The following is a 20608-nucleotide window of genomic DNA, read 5'->3' as shown; positions in this document are numbered from 1 at the left end:
TCAATAATAACCTTGTCTGGCTGTGTCTTCTAGGTGTGCACATTTTCAAAATGTGATCTAAGTCTTGGGGAGGATCAAGTAGGGGCGAAAAAAAAACCCCTGCTTGCAGGACTAAAATGTAAATGATAAAAGATAAGGGCAAACGTTAAAATAATAATACGCAATAGTATCTTCTAAGAACTAAATAAATGGCACAAAGGACAGATCAGTAGCTTTAGAGTGACTCCTCAGGGGAGCAGGGGAGCGTGAGTTGGATGCAGCAAGGTCTGAACAGGCAGAGTTGCAGGCAGGGAATTCCAGGCTGAGGACTGGTCTGAGCCTAAGTCAGGGCTCAGCTTGCAGCATGGGGTTGTGCGTGGCGTGGTCAAGAAATGACAGATCAGCTGGTTTAGGGGAGAGGACATTTATGGAAACAGAGGGAGAAATTCGAGGGACTAGAGGTTCAGAATAAGAAACCTGGATGTTTATTCCACCAGCAGTAGGGTCTTCTTGACCGTCGATTCAAGCTGCTACCAGTCACACTTGACGCCTTCAGACCAGGAGCACTAAGAAAGGTCACACAGTGGAACACAAGCAAGGAGACCTCAGTCTGCCCTTGAACCACACGACTGCTCCCCCAGATCTTGGGAAGAGTAAGAAGTCAATGCAGGAATTCTGAATAATGCTTGAATACCCCTGTATTCAAGGCAAGGGGCGAGGCCCTCCTTATGATCTAAGCCTGAACCTTCCAGCCTCCAAACCTGGGGGTTTTTGGAACAAAGTCATTGATTTTTACAGAAATCATTGCCTCTAGGTTCTAAGACTTAGAAGATGCTTCTAAGATGTTCACAAAGCATTAGAAGCTTAACCCCCTAATACAGCCAAAGCCTTTCAATGATAAAATGATTAGGCAGTCAGGGTGGGGCAGGAGAAAATCTTCAGAATCTGCAGTGGGAAGATGGACTCAGCTGCCTCTTTTAAAATTTAATTTATTTCACTTTTTTTTAATCTTATATTTTTCATTCTCCTGAAAAAGTTCATTCACTCAACAAATACTCTTTAAATGCTTAACCTGGAAGGCTATCAGAACACAGGCTTGGTGTCAGAGGTGCATCCAAATTCATCTTCTGACCATAGGATTGGTGCAGATTACATCTACTTTCTGGCCCTCAATTTCTCTCTATGTACAATGGGAGAAATGACATCCACCTCATAGTCTATTATAATAACTATGTCTATAAAATACCTATAGTAAGTGACCGATTAAAGGAAGCTTAAAGTTTTTAAAGTTTCATTTTCCATATAATCCTAAAAATACTGGAGGATGAGTGTTGGGTGATGGGGTGTCAGCGAATCTCCTGGCTATAATTTCAGCAGTTGTGACAGACTCTTGTCTAAAGGAGGGACGTTGGTTAGAATTTAAATGTCTCCATTTAATCTCTAGATTTCTGCAGGGACCATAAATTCTAACTCACTTTTCATCTAGGGGTGGCCACGTCAGGCTCCATGGACTGAGCTTTGCTGTTTCCCCTCTGACTCGAGAAGAAAGTAAACTGAAAGTTGTTTCATGTGATCCATGCAAATCGCTTGGGACACCTGCTCTCTATTTTCTCATTTAAAAAGTCTTTCAGGCAATCTTGAAAGATGCCATAGCTTTTATCTTGTTCTTTCCATTCTTCAAGATTCAGTTATTTAAACTTTTAGTAAACGAGCATTATAATTCTGTTACATTAGCAACTCAGCCTAAAATTTTCTACAACTGATCATTGGCAAAAAGCATTTTAATACCTAATTCAATTTCCTTCGGCTGAGACAACAAAATGGATAAAAAATTCCAGAAATTTGCAAAGTCCCCGATACTCGTTAATAAGTCTGTTTTCTCTGGTGGTACTGTGGTGATGTTTCTATTGACTGAAAAGCTTCGCGCGTGTTGGGAAAATACCTGAGTGACATTAGCAGGTGTATTTCTTTTTCTTTTTCTTTTTTTTTTATTGAGTTATAGTCAGTTTACAATATGTCAATTTCTGTACCAGGTGTATTTTTTTACTTATAGAAAAATAACAACAAAAAAAGCACACCAGAAAGATGATAGCCTTAGTTTCAAGAGCTATTTTTGTCTGGAAATGGAAGAAAATCTACCACATTTACCCACAGTTGACAAGTCCCCATCAGCTAGAAAGCAGGGCAAAGGAACATGCAAAATGTGGTTTCTGTCAGCAGTTTGAGGCATCCAACAACAAGATTTGCACTTCATAGTGTCTCCTTCCAAGGATGCTGCGCAAGCAGGTCTTTTCGTCACAAAAGGCAAAAGCAGTCACTGTTTAAACCAACTTGCTGCAAATACCAGCAACACTGTGAATTTCTCCACAAGCCCATCCGCTGGGGTGGGCGGGGATTTAACAACCAGAGCAGCACAGCAGGCGACTCTGCCAAGAGCTCCTTTCTGCGGGATGGGCTCTGAATGCAGATGCAATCAGACCACGTGGGCTGCCCCGCTGAGTGTGAGGCTCCTTCCCCACGTGCAATGCCCCCTGGGCCTGAGCGTCCCCCGCGCCCCACCTCCCATCTGCTAGTCATTTCGGAGAGGATGTCTCCACGGTTCCCAGGCGCATTGCCAACTTGCCCAGCCTCCTGTCTTTCTCAGGCTGTGACCTCCTCCTGGAATGACTTGTGTTTATTTCTCCCCTTGGAGGAAGCAGATGCATTCTTCCTGATCTCTCTTACATTATCTCCCCTCCGAAGGCTTTCGAGACACCTTGCCTCCCAGAGGCACGTTCCAGAGCAGTCGTTTACCTTGTGTTATAGGCTTGGGTCCCCCCCCCCCCATGATTCATGTGTTGAAGTCTTAACACCCCAGTGTCTCAGAATGTGATTGTATTTGGAGACAGGGTCTTTAAAGAGGTAACTAAGGTTCAGTAGGTCGCTCGGGTGGGCTCAATTCTCATGAGACTGGTGTGCTTATAAGCGGAAGAGATTAGGATACCAGACGTGCACAGATGGACAGCCATGTGAAGACACGGGGAGGAAGTGGCCATGTACGAGCCAGGGAGAGAAGCCAGCCCCGCCGACACCATGATCTTGGACTTCCAGCCTCCAGAACTGTGACAAGTAGATTTCTGTTGTTGAAGCCGCCTCATGTGTGGTACTTTGTTATGGCAGCTCTAGCAGAACGAATACACCTTTCTAGCGCCTCCCACCAAAATGTAAGTCCCCCAAATCACAGGCTGAGCCTCATTTCCACAATATATACTCAGTAAGTGCTTACTGAATGAACAAAGCTGGAGATGAGGAAAGGACTAGGCAATGGATTTAGTGAAGTAGTGAAGAGTTAAAAGTGATGACAGAAATGTTGCCCCACCCTCTTCTAATCAAAATGTTTAGAAATAGTCTCACTGTTTGCTAATTGCAAAGCTGATTTTTTTAAAGGCAAACATTTCAAGACAAATAAAGAAGTGTCTGCTCCACGTGGTGGCTCTTCCTCTGCTACCTGGCATTCCCCAGAGCAGACACCAAACAGAGACCGCCAGCACCCAAACAGCAGACGTCAGCAAGCAGTCCTGTCAGTCTGAAAGGTGAGCTGAAGTTAGCTTCACTTGCCTTGATAGGTATGTCCATCTCACACTCTGGAAATACCAGCCCTCTAGTTGGATTAGGGAACCCAGAAACAAGTGCCTAAAATCCTCTTTATTCTCTGAAGGGCTTCTTCTGACTTCCATTCAGTAAAGAATTTGCTCTTTCTTTTTATTTGTAAGCATATTAAATACTTCTTACGACATGAAAGAACTAATTGAATCCAGTTTTTCAAGAGCTGGTGTATAGCAACATAACTATAGTTAACAATATGGTATCGTATACACAGACCAAACCATCATATTGCACACCTTCAGCACACACAATTTTCAATTGTCAACTACACCTCAATAAATTGGGGGGGAAAATAAAGACATAAATTAAAAAGCATTTGCTCTTTGTTTTTATTTGTACAAGGATTCACTACTTCTTTCTTTAAAGTATAGTTAGTTACAATATGCCACTTCCTGCTATATAGCATAATGTCCCAGACATAAATATATATATATACACACACACATATATTCATTTTCATGTTATTTTTCATTAAAGGATATTACAAGATATTGAATATAGTTCCCTGTGCTATACAGAAGTTTGTTGTTTAATCAATTTTTATATATAGTGATTAATATTTCTAAGTCTCTAACTCTCAAATTTCCCACCCGCTTTCCCCTGGTAACCATAAGATTGCTTACTATGTCTGCAAGTCTGTTTCTGTTTTGTAGATGAGTTCATTAGTGTCTTCTTTTTCCTTTTTTTAGATTCTACATATGAGTAATATCATAAGGTATTTTTCTTTCTCTTTCTGGCTTACTTCACTTAGAATGACAATATCCAGGTCCATCCATGTGGCTGCAAATGACATTATTTTAGTCTTTTTTATGGCTGAGTAGTATTCCATTGTGTACATATACCACAACTTCTTTATCCAGTCATCTGTCGGCGGACATTTAGGTTGCTTCCATGTCTTGGCTCTTGTAAATAGTGCTGCTATGAACATTGGGGTGCATGTATCTTTTTAAATTAGTTTTCATCTTTTCCAGATATATGCCCAGGAGTGGGATTGCTGGATCACGTGGTAGGTCCATTTTTAGTTTTCTCAGGAAACTCCATACTGTTTTCCATAATGGCTGCACCAGATTCACTACTTCTTGTGATAAGTAAGGGTTTACTAAATCTACGTCCATTCACTTCTTTACCATAAATGTATAAGTGAATGTGTTTCATACACGTGTAAGTGTATTGTGATTAGCTACCTTTAATTAATTCATCTGTGTAGCAAATACCGTTTCAGTGACTTCTGTGTGCCAGGTTGTTGGGGAAATGATAGGAAACAAAACAGAACAAAAAGTCCCTGCTGGCAAGGAGCTCATGCTCCAGAGAGATAAAATTAACTGGGAGGGGGACTAGGGACATAGAGGGAACACTGGTATGGATGGATGGGTGTGGGGGCTTTTAGGGGCTGCAATTTTTAAGTAGCGTGATCAGGGAAATACTCACTGAGAAACTGATGCTGGAGCCAAGACCCAGAGGAGGTCTTGTGCAAATGTCCTGGCTGAGGCTTGTCTGACATGCCAGGGAGCATGACAAGGCCGGTGTGGCTGGCGCTGAGTGAGGAAGATGACTCACAGAGGTGCCCTGGGAGTGGGGCCGGGGCGGATGTCAAAGAAGGGAGCCCCTGGGGGGCGGGGGCAGAGGAGTGCTGCATGGGATGTGGGTGTTAACGGGGTCCTTCTGGTCGCCGTGCAGAGGACAGGCTGCAGGGGAGGGTCTCCCCAAGGCTGTCCTGCAATGACGCGGGTGTAGGTTTCACCATACGCACCTGTGCCTGTGGATAAACGCACACACGCCGATAACATCTCCCCCTGCGGCAGATAAGCGCCTGCAGGCGCAGAGCCGCTCACTGCCTCTCCTTCTACGTGTGCTGCTGTTCCCTCCCAGACTGAACCCACATGTGACAAGCACTTGTGTCAGTTCCTCTTGACACAAGAAAGAGCTTTACTTACCATGTTCTTACTCGATCGTGGTCGGTGGGCAGCAGAGGGAAAAAATTAGCCTACTGTGTGCTTTTCCCTCCTCGTATGCACCTCCCTCTGGCAGTCTCAGCAGATGGCTTCTCCAACCCATGCTTGAGATTTAGTCAAGAGTGGTTTTCCCTTCACTGCTAGTAACTCAACCATCTGAAAAGAGGATTTCCAAGGTCAAAAATGACAGTGTCTTAGGAAAATAGAATTTACATAAAACTTACTTGCATCTCTAATAGTGTTTGATGGGTACGTTTCAGGAAATTCAAAAACCGGTTTTGTTTTTTGTTTTTTGTTTTTTTGGTTTGTTGTTTGCATTCCCTTCTGATTCGCTGTGAAATTCAGACACAGGCTCACATCCTAAGCTTAGTTGGTGTTCTTTTACACATATTCCCGAAGGATTCATTAATTTCAGACATAGAGTAAACTCAACTGATCGCAGTGGAAGACAGAACCCGCATTGAAAATAACCTTGAAGATGAAATGCTAGAGGAAGAGCTGCATTGAGCAGCCAGCTCACTTCAAGGTGGGCTCTGATAAGGGGCACTTAGAGCCCTTGAGAAATGGGAAGGGTTACCTGGAAAGATATTTCCCCCAAGTTTCCCAGAATTTGAATTAAAAGAGAAGAGAGGCTGCTTGAACACATATTGGAGGACTGAAAATGTTTGAGACACTGTCACCACCGCAGTTGTGTGTCTGCAACTCTGTTCTGGTCGTGACAACAGGTGCAGTCAGGCTCTATTTTCCAACAGCTTTTGAATCTTGCAACAATTAATAGTGTTCATCTCTATTCAATATCTTGTAATAACCTTTAATGAAAAAGAATATGAAAATGAGTATATGTGTATGTCTATGCATGACTGGGACACTGCTGCGCACCAGAAATCAACACATTGTAACTGACCGTACTTCAATTAAAAAAAATAACAATAGTGTTCTTCTCAAGAAAAAGAAAAAAAAAACCTCTTTTTTTTTCACATTTAAAAGCGTTCCTCACAAACCCTCTTTCTGAGCTACACTTTTTCTATTTTCTAGTGGAAATCATAACCACAGGTTACCATGTTTTCTTTCCTGTGTTTGAAAACCACTTGTGTTTTAGTGAAAGCATGAAGGAGAACAACGAAACAGAAGACTTTAAAACACTGCGTCCCTGTCGCTGGAAATGAAAATGTCTCATTACTGACAGCTTCCTTTGCTGCAAGAAATTCTGGTAAGCTGACAATGGAACTTTTGCGTCCATCAGTCTCAGCTGAATACAAACCACATTTAATTATCCAGAGTAAACCGCACCCCCCCCCCCAAAAAAAAACAGCTACTTGTCAGAGTTCGGTTATTTTGTACCTTATGGACTTCTAAAATTGAAAGGAATGGTCACTTACTCATCACTCCATGTTACTGCTGGGGAAACTGCGGTCCAGAGAGATGAAGAGACTCGCCCTTATCCACCAGCTTGTCAACGCTGAAGCCTGAGCATAGCCCTGGAGCTGCATTTCTCTGAAGCCCGTACGCTCTGCACACACCACCCTGCCTCTCGGCACAGCAGATACTGGAAAGGCGTGGGGATATATGTTGAAGGCTTACTTGGCAACTTCCATATACTTTATTTAAACTAACTCTTCCCTATGAGGTAGGTGACTGGAGGCAGAGAAGTGTTGTAAAATGCACTGAGTACCTACTATGTGAGCAGGAAGTTTGTGTCATCAGAAGACTTTGATAATCAGCATTTAGCTGCTACTGAAGAGAAAGAAAAAGGTGATGGTGCTTCTCGAAGGCTGAGAGTTGGAAACCAAATATGTTAGCATTTACGCTTTACTAAAAGCATGGCTTGCAAATTCCCCCTGTTGCCCTGGCTTCCTTGGCAACACCAGAGATGCCCCCAGGACCCTGCTGACCCACTGTCACAGGACACATCCTAACACTCGCAGGTTTGCACGAGGGCTGCAGGCAGAGGGTGGGCTGACAAGCCGGGAGCCTGCAGTCCATCTGAACCTGGACCACATGGACCTTCCTTCCGTCCAGCGCACTCTCTCTTGCTACACCTCTCTCTGCTCTCAGCCCAGCACCTGGTGCCTTGGCGTGGCTGCTCCTTGAAAGATTCCGTTCCAGCACCTGATCCTGGACTCGGCAGGTGTAGAAACTCAGTTTTGCCTGGGTCATCCATCTCTGATGCAAAAACACGCACCACCATCACGGAGGGTCCACCGCATGAGATAACTAGTATCCGATCAATCAGGAGATGAAACCACAGATCGAATGGGTTCTTCATGAGCAAAGAAATATTTGAAAACACTATGATAGAGGAAGGCGGGTGTTGTCAAAAGGATGTTTCATCAAGTTAATCAAGCCTTATCCTTCTGCAGTTTAGGAACACATCTTTTGAAATGAACATTTTCAGCTCCTGAAGTTAAAAAGTACAATTAAGTACACTTGAATGATTCAGCAGACAAGCAGACAAAATTTAACCATCCTTTTTAATATTCTTTATCATCTCTCAAGCTCTCTATCACTGTAAACCTTATCTTTAATTATCTCAAGTAAAAATGTACCTGGTGGTTCTTGATTGCTTTTATATTTTATGCCAGTTATTTCATGATGTTTAAATCTGAGACATGCTACCTCCTCCCATCTGTACTTTACATTCTTCTGGTTTTTTTTTTTTTTTTTTTTGTACTTACATTCTTGATTAGACTGCATTTGGAAATTGTCACGAACTGCCTTTCACCCAAGTTGGGAAATACTCTATTTTTAAAAATTTTGAGGCACTTACCCACTGACTGTAATGTGGACTTCAAAGATTCTTTTTACTGAAATTTTGCCTTTCTAGAACAAATATTTTATATTATCTACACTGAACAGGGTGCAGCAGTAGGGAACTAGGGGAGGGACAGAGACAAAGACACAAGCGCAGATCTGAGGCTGAGAGGCTGTCAGTGGGCAGGTGCGTGGTAGGATTTCAGAGAGAGGCTGCTGGGAAAATCAAAGGGCAGGGGAGCCTCCCAGAGGAAGAGGAGCCTAGAGTTGGAGCGGTGAGCAGCCAAAAGGACTGGAAGCACCTTATGTCTCACTCCTTCAGGCATCAAACAAGAAAAAAGGACCCAGAAAGTATTCGTGACTTGTCTGAGGTCACACTGGCATTAAGCTTACCTTGTTGCCATGTTGAATAGCACAAAGAGAGGGAGAGAGATAAGGAGGGAGACAGAGGGACAGAGACAGAGAAACAGAAAGAGAGAGACAAAGAAAAACAGAGGCAGACAGGGACGGCGGGACAGAGGGAAGAGAGAATTAACCCCTCCGCCACACGGTCTGCACTCACTGGGCTAATGAGCCGTCCGTCACCTGGGCCACCAACCCTGTTTCTGGCTACAGAGAAAGGACTTTATGAATATGATACTGCATTTCATTTTCAAATAACTTTTCAATATTCAATTTACTTAAGCTGATAAACATACCGTTCGCCCATTTCTACCTCTGCCCCCCCCCCCCAGGTCATCAACCTGTTGTCTGTGTCTATGGACTTAGTGCTTTTTGGTTTTAGGTTCTACGTACAAGAGGGATCATACAGTATTTGTCTTTCTCTTTCTGACTTACTTCATTCAGCATAATGCCTTCGAGGTCTGTCCATGTTGTCACAAACGGCGAGGTTTCAATCTTTTTTTTTTTTTTTTTTTTTTTTTTTTTTGCTGAATATTTTTCCGTATTCCACACTATTATTTCTTTATCCAATGATCCATCAATGGGCACTTAGCTGGCTTCCCTGTCTTGGCTATCGTGAATGATGCAGCAGTGAACACAGGAGTGCAGGTATCTCTTTGAGATAATGATTTCATTTCCCATGGATATGTGCCCAGAAGGGGGATGGCTGGATCACATAGTAGCTCTGTTTTTAGTTTTTTCAGGCGCCTCCATACTGTTTTCCATAGTGGCTGCACCAATTTACATTCCCCCTAAAAGTGCACAGCTGTCCCCTTTTCTCCAGTCCTCACCAACACTTATTTCTAGTCTCTTCCAAATAATTTTTTTTTAATTGGGGTTGACATGTGGGGAAAAGTACACAAGCCACGTATGTGCAGTGAGATGAACTTCTGCAAAGTGGGCATGTCCGTGTAACCCCCTCCTGCGTCAAGCGATGAAATGTTACCAACGCAGCCTAAGCCACGCTGATGCCCACTTCCAGACGCTGTACCATCCACCTCCCACAACGTAACAACCGCTCTCCTGACTTTTCACGGCAGGAATTCATTTTACTCACTCTTGAGCTTTGTGGAAATGAAATCACACAGCATGTCTTCTTTTGGACCTGGCCTCTTTCACGCAACGTTACGATTATGAGATTTGTTCAGACCACAGCAGTTTGTTAAAATTCATTGCTGCATCGTGTCCACTGACTGAGGTACCACAATTTAATTATTCATTCTACATTTGGTGGACACTTGGGCTGTTGCCAGCGTGGAGTGATTATGAACAGTGCTGCAATAAATACGTGGTACCCATCTTTCAGTGCACGTCCATATACATATCTGTGGGTTATGTCCTCATGAAACGCCTGGGTCCGCGTCTGCACATGCTCAGCTTTAGTAGCTACTACAAGTTTCCCAAAGTTGGACTAATTTGCACGAGAACTCCCCTTTCTCCGCCTCCTCCCCATAATGTACATAACGGAGTCACTATGTCCAGGGAGTTACAAAGTAGATTATGGAATCTGGGAGATTTTCTTTTTTAGCTAAGGGGGAAAAAAGGGGGGCAGAATTTAAGTTTAGAACCAGGGAAGAAGTCTCCATTCTATCCAAAGGAAATCACGAGGGAAAGAAAGAGAGTCTGCAAAACGGAAGTAGAGATTTAGGAAAACAAATGCATGTACAGTAGCTTCTTAGAAAAAACACTTTTCAGTGCCTTGACACTCTACGGAGCACGCAAAAGGCCGTAATAATCTCAAAAATCCATGTTTTAAGACTTTCCATTGATTCGTTGTTCGGATTCGTTGGCTCTGGTCCTCACTCCCTGCCCAGGAACAGTGGGAACTCGGTAATCACCTTGCAGCAGCTAAAATGTGCGGCATCTCAGCTGCTTCACTCAGAAGCTTTTTTAAGTTCTTAAGTCTTTTTAAGTTCTCCTGGCAGGTCAGGTCACATGATATGCAGCTTCTCAATCAATGGCTTCCTTGTTTTTTTGCTGGGGGAGAAACTTTCTTAGTGTGATTACAATGTAGCCTGCAATTCTGCAGCCCTGCTGAATTGATGTAACACCCAAACTTATTTACTTAATCTGGCAACTTAGTACAAATCGCTTTAGCCTGACCAAAAGCTTTTTCTTCTGGTTTAAAAGTGCGTGACCCAATGGGTAAACAGGGAGTTGGTTTTCTTTCACTGCACAGTGGAAACTGCTTAAAACAAGTTACATTTGAAGAAAAAAATTTTTTAAGCCATTCTGTGGAGTTACGGGGCAAATTTAAGCAGCATCATTATTCATCCTTTAAGGCATTTGTGTGTGGAGGAGTAATTTTTGTCATTTAGTAAAAAGCAAAGCAGCTGGTCTTTTTAGAGCAACCAGAACATTCTAATCATCTCCCTAAGAGTCGTATTTGCATCTCCTCGACAAATAAAAGTCAACAAATCAAATAAAAATCAAACAATTTTTAAACAGATATTACAGACTGCAAACTATAAATTGTGGGCTGCTGATGGTTTCAGCTTCAGTCTCAAGATACGTGCTCTCAGCCAAGACTAGAACAAGATACCAAAGTATTAACAGTGATCTTTATATTTTGAGATTACTAGGGTTTGTAAATTTGTTTTATATACATTTAAATATTTTTCAAATTTTCTATACTTAGTATTCATCAGTTTACAATGAGGCAACATATAATAGTTATTCTAAAAATAAAATAATTCCAAAAATTATAGATAAAATCATGTTAAGGAAATATACCAAAATGTTTATTGTCTTTGGATTGTGAAGTTATGGGTAATCTGTTTTGTCTTTTTTCTTTTCTCTAATTTCTAGATGTGTGTGCGTACATATAAATGCATAACTTCTACCATATGAAAAATTATAAACATTATTTTTTTCAAACTCTGCATGCAGAATATGACCTCTGTGTTTAGCCTCTTTCGTTAGTGGCCAGAATTCTCTGGACACAGTTCAGCATTGGTCCAAGTGAGCCCCACCTGGGTTCTGATTCTGCCCCCACCGCTCACTTGCTGTGTGATTAAGCTACTAACCCACTGGAGCCTCAATGTTAACATCTGTAAAGTGGAAGTAACACCAGCCCTGGTACAGGACTGCTATGAGGCTAACCAAGATGACACATGTAAATGGTACAGACATTCTACAAAGGGCAATTGACCTTTCAAAGTACAACATTCTCCTCTTAAGGTTTATAGGGATCGAAGTAGTTCAGAGGTTTACCTACTCAATCTGCCTTATGAAACTGGCCAGATGTAATAGGAAAGCCTCCCTTTTCATGAATTTTAAAACAATACAATGTATATCTGATTTTTGAGCATATCTCCATCAAGTTCAAATATGAGATATAAAAGAATTAATTTATTTTTCTTTATTTTTTTGTGTTGTGTAAATGTACAAATATAAGCTACTGATACGGTTAAATATTACAGATTTTTCTTTAATCATCAGAGTTATTTTATTCAAGTACTGGGCAATTCAGGTGTATGGGTGTGTGTGTGTGTGATGTATAAAATGGAGATGGAACATCTGCTCTCTGAATGCTGTGCTGAATCCCAAATGTAAGACTTTAGTCTTTTGTTTGCTGACTGCCTAGTGACCAGCAGGAAAAGAAAAGACAAGAAAAGTGAAAAGGAAAGGAAAGGAAAAAAGAAAAAAGTCAGCTGGGATCTACTCACAACATACGAGCCAATATAAGTTTAAAGAAATAACCAAACTCGAGGGTAAACATTTGTTGCTGAAAAACCATTTCAAGGGTGATATGCTTGCACCACAGGATAAAACGGGACCATGGGACAGAGCACATCTAACCTACTCATAGAAGAGCCAAATATGGCCAATTTAGCCTCCTTGGGCCAGTGTTCTCACCACTAAGGAAAAAAGAAATTACTTATATTTTCGTTTCACAAAATATTTACTTTCAAGTGAATGGCTGAAACTATGGCGTAGTCAGGAAAGCTGCACACGGAGAAGAGAGTCATGACTGTCAAGGTCTTCCTGTGCCCTCAGTATACGACTTCCTTGAGAGTATTTGAATTTTTATACCAGTGACTATATTAATTTAGCAATGAGTAGGAGGTGCAAATTTTATTACATTTCCCATCACTAACAATTAGGACTTTCTTTTCATTGCCATGACTCATCTCAAGGGATTTGTTGTAAAAATCAAATGAAATAATTGAAACAAAGTGTTTGTCACCATGCCCAGACACAAGCCATGAACGCACAGTGAGTTTTAGCCAGTATGAGGTTCACTCATAATCTCTTTCTTAAATGAAGACGTAACACCGGCCTCCCCTACCTTGTCTAAGATTTTAAAATTAGCTCAACATTACTAAGCTTATAATGACAACAGAACTTCCAAAAATATCACATTATGAACATTATTCCTTTCAGACATCAGGGTAAAATCTGCATTCACCTTTCACCACCGCACTCATGGTCTGGAAGAGTTGATAACAATCTCCCTAAGGCAACTGTATTTCAATATTAAACACAAACAAACAAACAAACAGAAAACCTTACTATCAACAGTAGTCAAGTTCTCCAAAAGGAGAACCAATTTCTGCTTCAGGGTTTTAGGGCTCTCATTTGGCAATAAAATATTCTAACTTATAATTATCCTTTTGTTCCCCACCTGGATGTCTAAAGATGGATTGAAAAGAAGAAAAACTCTCCTTCCTGTGTCCAGATTGTGAATTTAAAAGACCTGTTTTTTAGCAGCAGTGGTGTTTTTATTGAGGTACAGTTGACTTACAGTATTATATTATTTTCAGGTGTACAACACAGCGATTCAAAAACTGTGCAGATGATACTCCATTTATAGTTACTATGTAATAATGTACAATAAAATACCTGGGGTTTTTTTGTTTGTTTGTTTGTCTCTGCCTCTTTTGTCCAGAGATCCTACAATAATTTTGACATTTTTCTGAATAAATTTACACTAGACTCAGCATGCTTCTCAAATCTTTGGTTAGGGTGGGTCGTGGTCTTCCAATTCCAAGCCAATTCATCTGGGGATTCAGGTGGACCGCTTTATAAACACTCTGCCAGGCCTGTGGAAAAGCAGCCAGCTGGACAGTCCAACGTCTCATGAAACTGTCCGAGCTGGTTTCCCCCAAGTGGTGACTTTCTGCAGAGATGGAAGGGTCCATGTGAAACGATCCTTTGTTCCCGTAGTATGGTCATACCCTGCTTCTCCCCTAACACCATTTCTCTCCAAATTGAGGCTCATAATAAGAACACTTTCTTTTTCATTCCAATCCCATGTCCTTTGTGGAAGGTCAGCCTCACAGAAGGGTGGCCAGAGCCGGTCTTTTGGGGAGGTAGCGAATCATCGCCGAGTAGGGCCAAATTAAAGCCAAAGAGACATCTCAGGCTTCCTTCAGCAAACCCCAAGTTGAGGCAAGATGGACTGCGATGTTTCCAGAGCCGAGATCCCAGGGAGTCATTCGTCCCCCAGCCCTGGACGGAGAGCAGGCAGCGCGTCTTTCCCAGCTCAAGTGAACCGAAGCGGCTCCCCCCAGTCTGTCCTCAGCGCGATTCCAGGAAACTTCAGGGCAGAAGCTGCAAGTGTGGAGGGGGGAGAAGTACAGAACTGAAAGTATGGGTGTGTTTAAAAGAATGAGTGGAACCTCACCACCCACATAAGCCCCTTCAGGAAATGCAATTTCCTCTTCCAGGAAATAAAGGTGTGGAGAACTTCTGAGCAGCAGCCATGTTTATAAAACAATGAGACCATGTCTGATGCGAAGCAGAAATGCCGGGTAGCGGGGGGCAGGGAAGGCCGGCTGCACTGGACGCTGGGGTCGGAAAGGTCAGGTTTCCCTAACACCCAGCAGGAACAAGAACAAATTGGGATTTTTTCTCCCCCTTTTAGATGCAATTCAAGACAAAAACAAAAACTCTTTCCTGACATATGATGGATTTGTTTTACAAGATCCAGTCTTCAGATTAATGGGTTTCCAATTGTAGGACCACATGGTTACAGAGAAACATGGGTCTCCAGAGACCAGTTGTCCAAAAGAGAGAGAGGCAGAGAGTGGAGGGTCTGGTTATAGGACGCAGGCAGTATTCAACAGTGCCCGAGGGCTCTGCTTCAGGCGGGCCTCAGTTTAAGTCCTGGTTGTGGTACTTTATCAAATGCGGGATCTCGGGCAAGCTGTCTAATCCTTCTAGACTGCACTGTTCTCATCTCTAAAACAGAGGTGATGGTGAAGATATAATATCTACCTCTTAAGAGTGTTATGGCGGTTCAATGAATAGTACATCGGAAGCTCTCATCGCAGTGACCAGTGGACAGGAACTCCGAATATGATGATGACCATCACCATTGGAAATGTTTTAAAAGCCACTGACTTTTTTTTTTAATTGAAGTACAGTCAGTTACAATGTGTCCATCTCTGGTGTGCAGCACAGTGTCCCAGTCATGCATAGACATCTGTTCATTTTCATATTTTTTCCATTAAAGGTTATTACAAGATATTGAACATAGTTCCCTGTGCTCCACAAAAGAAACTTTTTAAAAATCTGTTTTTATATACAGTGGCTAACATGTGTAAATCTCAAACTCCCAAATTTATCCCTTCCCACCCCTCTTCCCTGGTAACCGTAAGATTCTTTACTAAGTCTGCAAATCTGTTTCTGTTTTTCAGATGAGTTCAGTGTCCTTTTTTTTAGATTCCACATATGAGTGATATCATAAAAGCCACTGATTATTGAGTAAATTAAAAGGACATAAGACTTTTCCCTTGAGCCCCTACATGTACTTAACCTTCTCAAATAATCCATGAAAATCCCAGCAGTGAGGAATGACTGGGTTTGCTGTCTCCTTGGCACTGGGGCAATCACAGTCTGCCGTCTCTCTTCCGTGTGATGGGCTCTGTTTAAGGACGACAGGAGGAAAAGGAGGAAGGCACCTGGAAGCAGGAGGCTTCTCTTCCGCAGTCTGCAGAGAGGAGCGGGGCCTTCTCAGCAGGGGTCCTCCTTCCAGCTCTGCCACCTTGTTCTCAGCCACAGACATATCTTCCCACCAAATCACAATGGCAAATATACAGTGAGTGCCTACTGCGAGCCAGCACGTGGAGGTCGGTCCACGCTCAGACCTCCTGGCTATGATCTTCCAAGAGGTGGCAGCCTCTCTGCTGGATGACCCTGGCCTGAGGGTCCATTCAGTGCTGTTAGTTATTGATAAATGCAGAGGGAGGTGGGGGTATAACTTTCAGAGAACATATTTTTATCTTTAAAAGGTGAGTGTGTTTGCTTTGCTGAATTCATACAGATTAGGGGAAAGAGTTACCATCTCTGGTTTCCCAGCACAGGCCTGCCACAAGGCAGCAGTGTGAATTAAGTCATCAAACCCTCCTGGGGCTCGGTTTTTCATCTTTAAAAGTTTGGAGCTAGGTGTAGTCTGAGGTCCTTTTCAGCTGACGGTCTATATTTCCATAATCAGAAGCCTGCTAATCCAAGGTTTGGCTCTTTCGTACCTTTTTAATTGAAAGAAAGAAAAGAAAGAAGAAAGGGAGGGGAGGGAGGGAGGGAAAAAAAAGAAGAGAGGGAGGAAAGAAGGAAGAGAATAAAGAAAAGAAAAAGGACTATTTATTTTCCAGACTAATCCGGGCTTAGTACGTCACAGCAGCAAACGCCTTGACCAAGTGCATTTTAACCACTGGGCCACAGCTGAGAGGGAGCAGCAGCACTGGTAACCAGTGTGCAGGTTTTCTAACCTGAATACACAATTAACCGTATAGAGTACAGGGAAAAGCACCCCAATTATCCTCACCACGAGCACCATTAGTACCACCAACCAGGCGTGAAAGTCTTCAAATGACAAGTGCATGGGTGGGACATCTCAGTGCAGCCGCAAGGGTTGCCAAGTTTAAAGCAGTGCGACTTTGGAAATGATGTAGAACAGGACAGTGTGCAGAAACAAACCATTGAAGTCAGAGACAGAACTTAGGAAGGCTTCTCCAGCGGACAGAAGGGCACTCAATCCTCCTCAGCTGGGCCATTTTAAAAGAGCTCCGTTCACAAATCCTTTGTGGTGTAAAAGCCGGCAAAACAGACGGAGCCCTTTTTGCCTAATGATCTCGCTCCTTCCCGTGGGAAGGCTCGTTTTCGCTTTTCGGTTTGGTCAGATGGAGAGTCATGTGGTCTCAGGGCCCCTCTCCCCCGCGCGCGCGCGGCGCGCGCCGCAGCCTCCCCGGCGCGGGGACGGGGCCTGGCCTCGGACCCGCGGCGCCGCGGGCGGGAGCGCGGGGCGGCGCGCGGGGCGGGACCTGGAGGCGCGCGGCGCGCGGCGGGCGGTGCGCGGGCCGCGGCTCCGGGGAGGGCGTCCGGGGAGCCGGCTCGGCGGCGGGGCCGCGGGGTGACGAGCGCCCCCTGGCCGGCGCCGCCCTCGGGCGCACGCACCCCGCCGGCCGCCCGCTCCCGCGCCACCGCCGCCACCGCCGCCACCGCCGCCCCGCCGCGCGCTCGGCCCCCGCGGCTGCTGGCAGGTAAGTCCCCGCGCCGGTCCGCCGGCTGGAGAGGGCCGGCGCCGGGGGGCCTGGGGCGGAGATCGGGGTGGAGGGGAAGCCGGTCCAGGAAGGGGCGAGCAGGATGACCACGGAGTCGGAAAGAGCGACAAGAGCCGCAAACTTTGGGTCTAGTTTCCGTGGTCCCTCGCGCGTGGGGTGCCTGGGGTGCCCGGGATGCGCGCGGACCTTGGCCCGGAGGGGGCCGGCCGGGGCTGGGGCCGGGGCGCCTCCTCTCCCTTCTCGGGTTTTCTCTCACCTGAACTAACGCGGAGGGAGGGAGGGAGGAAGGGAAGAGGGCGGCGGTGAGTTTTAAGTTCTCGGCACACATTTGGAAGGAGAGTTGTTTGGTGCAGCGGCAACCTGTCCATAGTGAAATAAGTTTTCTTGGCGTTTGCTAGAGAAGCGGACGGAGTTGCCAGCATGAACGCTTCCGAACAAACCAAGTTTCTTTTCAGGGGGCTGGGGGCAAGGCGAGGCGGGTTTTGATGGATAACGAAAAAAGTCTGGTGCTCAGTCCTGTGACCTTGGGTGAGAGTGTTTGTTTTTGAGCTTTGAGGGCCACAGGTTAAGAAAGTAGAGTTAATGCCTTTTTTATTGGATGTTTACTGGGGCTCAGATTATCAGTGTGAAATGGATGCTAACGGCTCGGCACTCACCACGGGGATGCACGAGGGGAGACCCGAGGCAGGCGCGCTTGGAGATGCTGGGATTTCTGCCGGGAGAGCGCTAGTGTGTTGCTCTGTCTTTGGGATTGTCCTGCTCAAACTGGTGCTAATAAAAGATGATGGAGTGATGGCCCAAGCTGACAGGGAGGGGGGTGATGACAAGGGGAGAAGACTGAAAACGCATTGCTTTGTCCCTGTCCGTGGAGAGAATGACCCATCCCTAAGGAGTGTGTGGGTCCTTCAGGTGCAGTGCCCTTTCTGGACACACGTCTGGTGGTTTTGTTGTTCCCATTGCATTGTCCCATCACTGGCTTTTCCTGGTGGTGGTGTAGAGGGGGATATTTAATAGACAAGCCCTATTCGTAAGTTCCGCGTTGCCCCACCCCCACCCCAACCTTGTGAATCTCCGTCTTCGTTTTTTTCCCCTAACCGATCTTTGTTAAGTCCTGTAAAATGGCAGTCTTACCGCGGATGCTTCATCTCTTTTAAAAAATGCTGTGTCTGGTGGGAGGGAGGGTGACATTTACTAATCTGGTTGCAAATTACTTTTGAAGTTCATGCACAGCTGTTTAACATCCCTCGGAGATCAGTCCATTGTTTGAAGCAGGTGTCTGCCGCAGACGCAGACGTATCTTGTGAGTCTTTCTTCTGCTGATTGAACGCACATATATTTAAAGACACAGCATAGGAGGAGCTTCTAAAAGCTTCAAAGCCCCAGCTGTGGAACTCCTCCAAGTGAGCAATTAAGTCTAAATTAAGTTGTTTTGTTTTGGGTTTTTTTTTTCCCTGCCTCATAAACTTTTATCTCTGATTTCAAGAGTCGCCTGTTCGGCATCACCAGCCTTTGTTCCAGCCTCTTGTGATTTTTCTTGTAAACTTTTAAAACGTAAACTTCCAGGGAGGACTCTTGCCTCTACCCTCTGCCTTGTCATGTTCACTTCCGCCAGCGTCTTGTGCGGCAGGTAGTGGCTCGCGGACGGCAAGAAGCTCTTGCACCAACTTCTTTGTCGTTCCTCCTCCGGTGCCCACCTCCCTCCAACAGAGGCTTCGTTACTGAGTCTGCTTGGAAGGCACCTGGATCAGCAGCTGAACTTCCTTTTGTTGGTAGGTCACTTGTCTTTCAGGTGTGCAGGGATGTTATTCAGCTAGCCACACCTCGGTCCTTCTCAGAGTCTCAAAGACCCCTTTCAACACAGATGTGAGCTTTCTCTGTTATGGCAGGTCCTGGAGACCCCCTTGAATAGCCTGTTTGCCTTTGGCTGTTTCTCTAAAAGTCCCTCATTCTGCGGCAATATATTCTCGAAATTCGTCTGTGTAATGAATTTGATGTTTTATCTAAAATTCCGTGTGGACTAGCTCTAGGATTTTCTTCTGAGCATGTGGGCTTATGTACAAATCTGTAACTGGCATTCAGGAATTAATCTCCACAAATCTTCTTACAGTGCAGAATTTGATGATAGGACATTTGTCTTCTTTCAAAATACGAGTAGGAATCAGTACTTCCTGCCCTTAACGCATTTCATGGTCTAGGGTTACTGATGACCTTGTTTGCCCCTGGAAGTATTGCTAATGTAGTACTGTAATGAGACTGTGTGTTAATAAGGGTATTTTTGACTTCAGGGGGCTTCCTTTTCATAGGGTTCAATCTTTTATCTATTTTTTTCCAAGTAGTTTTCACAAATCATTTAATAAATAAAAAAATTGTTGTATGGTCAAAAATCCCAGAGAACATAGATGTATCATTTGATTTTATATAATTTTATGTCATTTTATTGCCCCAAATCAAATTGTAATTGAAAGTAAGGGAACTAGTCTTGTGGTGACATACGTAGCCTTTAACTCTCTGTTTCTGTCTATTGTTTTAAAACTTTGAGCGTCTTGTTTTCAGGCAGGAATGCACCCAGCTTTGATTTTTAATACCTGTTCTAGCTGTTAAGGCAGGAATCAGGAGAATCTTATAGAAAAACATGATGTTGAAGCGGAAAGATGAAAAAGCTGTTTCCTCGCAGTAATGGAAACATCTTTCATTGTTTTAACCTGTCGAGCATTTATACACAAATTCACATTGCTCTGTCATCTAAAAATATCCTTGGGATGGAACGGGAACCAGGGATTTTGGAAACTAGGACTGGCTCACCTCAAGCCTGGAATCATAGATTTCTGCTCTGGGATGAGATTGGCAGATATTTAAAGGCACACACTGGCCACACGTACTTCTATAGATTGGTGTTAACTTTTGAATTAAGCTAATAATATTGATGGTAGTAACGGAACTAACAAAAGCAGTAAGGCATGGTTTTATCCATGCATTTTTATTTATAATTTATGTACCAGATACTATGCTCAATTTTGTTTGTATTTGACAAACATTACCGTCCCATTTAATCTTTGCAAAGCTTTTATAAATTAATAGCATCATCATTATCCCCATTGTCCAGATGGGGAAACAGAGGCTCAGAGAGGTTAAGTCGCTTGCCCTGATGTTACAGCTGGTAAGTGGTGAAGTCAGGTTTGTATGACCACCAGGCAGTGACCATAAACCACAGAGGTGGATCACCTACTAATTACATTTTTGAAATTGTGGTACAGTACACATAGCATACAGTTTGCCACCCTAATCATTTTTAAGTGTACAGCTCAGTAGCATTAAGCTCGTTCACATTGTTAT

The 20608-nt window shown here is 43.9% G+C and overlaps 1 protein-coding gene across 2 annotated transcripts in view; it reads left to right on the top strand.

Moving 5' to 3' along the window:
* Positions 1-17180: 17180 nt before the first annotated feature.
* The window catches only part of PRKCQ (protein kinase C theta), a 131467-nt gene continuing 128039 nt past the window's right edge, over positions 17181-20608 (top strand). The window contains exon 1 of one of the 2 annotated variants that reach the window (XM_031444771.2): positions 17181-17254. The gene's annotated coding sequence lies outside the window, so the exon portion shown is untranslated. Of the gene's footprint in view, positions 17255-18894; positions 19045-20608 lie in introns of those variants that run through there. The other variant, XM_064479307.1, reaches the window with a different exon arrangement.

This window comes from Camelus dromedarius, chromosome 26, assembly GCF_036321535.1.
Source record: "Camelus dromedarius isolate mCamDro1 chromosome 26, mCamDro1.pat, whole genome shotgun sequence".
Classification (NCBI taxonomy): Eukaryota; Metazoa; Chordata; class Mammalia; order Artiodactyla; family Camelidae; genus Camelus; species Camelus dromedarius.
Note: the sequence above shows the minus strand (reverse complement) of the source record. Positions and strands in the feature narration are given on the sequence as shown.